Genomic DNA, 5000 nt, shown 5'->3' on the forward strand with positions numbered 1-5000 from the left:
GCTCTGGTTGTTATTTACTCACATTTTAAAATTTTTGTCTGGGCTACTGACATACCATTGAAGGACAGCATATGTGTAATGTATTACACTGCACATATTGCTAGTTTTCAAACACTTTTGTGGATAAATGCAATAATTTCATGGTTATTCTAACACTAACAAAACTTAGTGGCATCAAAATATTTAATGCTATAAACTAAAACTATACATAATTTGGGTAAATAGTCACAACTTTAATTGTAAATTGCACGCATTTTGCTCTTTGTTAATGCTGTAGGTAATAATAACTTCTCATTTCCTGGAAAGTATCTGGAAAAAAATGTTCACAGCCATATAAAATCTCAAGCTGAGAAGAACAAAATAATTCCTGATACCATGTCTGCTATACTCAGTTTGCAAGGTATGGAAAGCTGTTTATAACAATTTGCAAAGAACATATATAGTTCTTGGCTTTTTTGTGTGTGTCTTATAGTATTACACTTCTGTAGAAAAAAACTTTAAATGTTGTGACTATTGCCATTGTAAAGAAGAGCTGTTATAAACAATATTAGCATTTGATGGTGATAGTATCTTTCTGCTTGACTTTGCCTTTTTTATTGTTTATATTGTTTCTGACTTTTACTTTTTTTAAAAATAAAAATCGGGAACCTAAGAATGTATTTAAGATACTAAGTGTGCAGTACTCCACATGTACTAGGTGTGAATGAGTTAAGTAATTTCTACTTTAAAAGTAAGAGTCATTGAGGTTAACACAGTATTAACCCCAGCATGAATACTATTTTATCTGCAAAATGATAAAATGCAGTTGATATGACTGAAAGCAATTCTGAAGTAACATTATTTCCTGAAGCTAAAAAGTGAATTTGTTCATAAATAGTTACTAGACATGTCATCTGGGAGACCATTGAGGAGCGTAACCCAGTCTTCCAGTGTCTCCAAAGCACTATCTGGTTAAATGACTTGCACAGTGTCACACAGAGGACAAATGAAGGCTGAGGAACTGAACCCCTGTACCACAGGAAATAGGTCTTTAACAGCTCATAACCTGAATCCTCTGTGGTAACTGCCAGACACATACAAAATATATAATAAAAATTATTTTCAGTGATATTTAAGTCAATAGGTATAATACATCTGTTTAAAACTGAAAATGTTATCCTCACCACATAAAACAGTCATATTCGTTAGATCTTTCAACAGACTTCCTTTTTTTAAAAAAATAATACTACTTCCATTATATTAGACAAACGATCCCGGGATCCAGTTTCACATGCACAGCATCAGAGAATTATGTCAGCTAATTTCTTAAAATCTACATTTCCTTAACCACATTTCTAATCATGTGCTACTTATTATGGTCCGTCTTTTTCTATCTATATTTGACAGTTTGAAAGAAACAGTCTTTAATTGAAATGTTAAAAGGATTTTCCTGTTAGTTTTGGCATAATAGTTCAGTAGGGACCTAAATTATACATTGCTATGCCGGTGCCATATCAGTGCTATCGTTAGCATTGATGGATGATGTTTATATTAAAGCCAACATTCAGGAACTTAATAACTTCATAACCTTTTAAAGGATATGCATTATGCATTGCATACATTATCATTTGAAACACTCTCTGGGCATATCAAAGCTCTTAGTAAATGTATTCTGTACTTATATAATTTTAAGCTACGTGTACATATACGAGTTTTAATTATTTTGTTAGCGCTCCATAATTCTGAAATGGCATAGTTCTACTATTAAATGTTCTGGGGTAAATACTGTGGCTAACAAAGGAATATTGCAAAAAGGAATCATAATCCTCTGCAGCAGTGACTGTGAAACATATACCATTCACACACACTTTGGTCAAAGATTATATATCAATGCACACAATGAGCATATTTGTTAACACAGAAGGCAGCAGTTACTCAGACAGAAAACATAAAATCATATGTATTGCAGCTTGCATCCTGCATTATACTTTACTTTTGAATTAAACTGCAGATTTATTTATTTCTGCACACTTGTTAAAGTTTAGTCAAAGAGACAAACCTAAAACACCTCAGCTCATGATGCACACAATAAATTTTACTTGTTTCTTTACTCAAAACAAGTCACTAGTATTACTGTCATATCTTGTTTTGCCAGCATCCCAGAATAAAAACATACATATGTCCTCATATATTTAGCACTCTTCCTTTCCTGCTCTCCAAAGTCACACATATATGTTGTGTTGTTGTATACATCACTCTGTCAACCTACCTACCTACCTATCTATGTATCTATCTTTATATATGTTCATAGGGTAATATTAGGCTTTTGCTCCAGTGAACTGTTAGTAGCCTATCCCACAATATCCCAGATTGTAGGTAGCCATTGACATGACTAATTTATACCTATTTTTGACAGTGGGCTTGTGGGCCAGACCCATGTTTTATTTATGGGTCTCCATCCATTCATCCAGTTCATCATTAAAAAGGGTAAGGGAGCTACTTTGCTTTATATCCTAAGGAAGTCTGCTCCATAAAAGAGGGATTCTCTGAATTATATATGTATTTCACTATCCTGTCCTATTTATGTTTTGGTGGAAGTTAAGATATCTTGAATAGGTGTAATTAGTTTTGTGGATGTGATATAGGTAACATAAGACTGGATCCTTCAAGCATTATCTGAGTAGCTCAGTGAAGACGTACTCTTGATTATGTTAGTAATAAAATGGTGCAGTCTTTTTAGCTGGTTCATATGCTCAGAGAAATAAATACTAAAGGGGTCCGTTATACTCTATTATGGGCCTGATGATGGAGGAGTAGATAGTTTAGATAGCTTCCTTATATCTAGAAGAAATGCTCTTGGTCATAAGTCTGGCTAGGTAAGAGTATCCTAACAACAGTGGTTACATGGTGATCAAAGGATAGTTCATTGTCAATAAAAATGCCCAGGTCTCTGAGGACTGGATCAGCTTTGAAAGGGGTGACCAATGTAAATCTTGAATTGAACAACTTCAACTCAAAATTCATTTTACTAGAAACATCAGATAGCTGAAACTCGGCTGTTCACACAAGGAAGACAAACATTCTCTTTTTACAATAAGTAAACCAAAATAAATAAAACTAGCCAAAGGCTCACGTAGTGCCCTCCAAGCATTGTTGTTGTTGTGTCTTTCGGCTTTTCCCGGTTAGGGGTCGCCACAGCGGAACTCCGGTCTGCTAATGATTGGCAGAAGATTTTTACATGCCGAGTTGCCGGCCCTGACGCACAACCTTCAACGAATGTATGCCCATTCATGCATGTCTCCACACAGAAGACGCTCTAGTTGAGAATCGAACAGGACAACGTCTTACTGTGAAGTGACAACACTATCACAGCACCACCACGGCAGTATGTAGTGCCCTCCAAGCATAATAGGTAATATTAAACTTAAAAATAATGGAAACTCTGATAGGTATAAAAAAGGAAAATTGTAATATCTGAACATACATAGACTTAAGCACTTTCATCCCTGTACACAAAATGGGACTTCTTCAGAACCATATTCATTAAAACATCACAAGTTTAGATAATCTTACCTATCAATCACATGTTCAAAACAACAAATCATAAAAGGAATAAACATATAAGTTGGACATCTTACCATAAAAACTTTAACAATATAGTAGAATATCCTAAAATGCAATATATAATAAAATATATGTAAATGTAAAAATGTGTGTGTGTGTGTGTGTGTGTGTGTGTGTGTGTGTGTGTGTGTGTGTGTGTGTGTGCATCTATGTTTCTATGCATGATGTAATATGTTGGGTTATTATTAACTCAAACAATATGCATTTCATGCATGCAGCACCTTTGAATTTATGTTCAGTTTGCAAAACTCAGTAGACTCAAATCTTTATAGAGTAGAGGTTGCTTTTTTGATGGTCTTAGAAGGCTCTTGCGGAAGTAATTCTTAAGGTGGACTTTTTTGAAACAAAAGTTGCCACAAAATATAAATAAAGCAAGCCAGCTATAGCTTACTTATATTTATAGCTCACAATCGGTTCTCTCACTCTCAAGGCTGTCTACACATATAACATATCACCCTTTGTTATCAAGTCTTAGTGCAAGCCTTGTGTGTCAGCCATTTAATTTCCCCTTAAGTTTTCCCTACAAACCATGTTTTAATCTGCTGTCAGGCTTCTGCTTATCTCTTTCTTTGCTGCTGTCTCTCTTCCTGAGTAACCAACGTAAGTCTCTTTCTCTGCCTCTTTCTCTCTCTCTCCTGGTTCTGACCCTTCCTTTTCATCACTCCACTGAAAACCTCTGTATGGATCCCTCCTCCCAACATGACCTAAAACTGCAGCTCTACAAACCTTACAGCATTTGCTGGAGGGCATGACCTCACTCCCAGCTTCGACTTACGGGCATGAGTGACATCAGCCAGAGTCCGCCTCTGCTCACTGATTCATCGACACAGGGTTGTCTTCCATATATTCCTTTATTTTGGATATTGGCAACTTGTTCAATATGGAAACAGTCACAGTACCTGCATTTCTTTATGTTGTATACAGTGCCCTTTCCACTCATTATATTTCAGCAGCTTCAGAACATTGGTTTTAGATGTGCTACTAGTTATCTGTTTGATAATACAATGTGAAGCAAATGACAGAATTCGAGTGTTTGCAGCCAAAAGATTGTTTTGTTGTATTTTACAATGTTCACTTCATCATAACCTTCATCGTTAACTATATTGTGGAGCCTCAATAGCCAGAAACATTAGGTCACATTTGCAAAGAGACATCACACATTGTAGCAGTGCTACTTTTTACCTGTTTTGTACAAAATAGTTTGTTTTGTAACATATAGTCATTATCCATGACATCAGGTTGCCCAGAACTTCTGACCTTTTGCTCCACAAGCATTATCTCACTTGCTGGCTCACTTGCTGAGATTACTTTTATATCAGACACCGGTGATGATTCTAACAGTTCAAACTGGGTTATGCTCAACAGGAAATACATTTGTGGCACTCTGTATACTTGCA

This window comes from Protopterus annectens, chromosome 14.part0 (assembly GCF_019279795.1).
Source record: "Protopterus annectens isolate FY-2018-M chromosome 14.part0, PAN1.0, whole genome shotgun sequence".
Taxonomy (NCBI): domain Eukaryota; kingdom Metazoa; phylum Chordata; order Ceratodontiformes; family Protopteridae; genus Protopterus; species Protopterus annectens.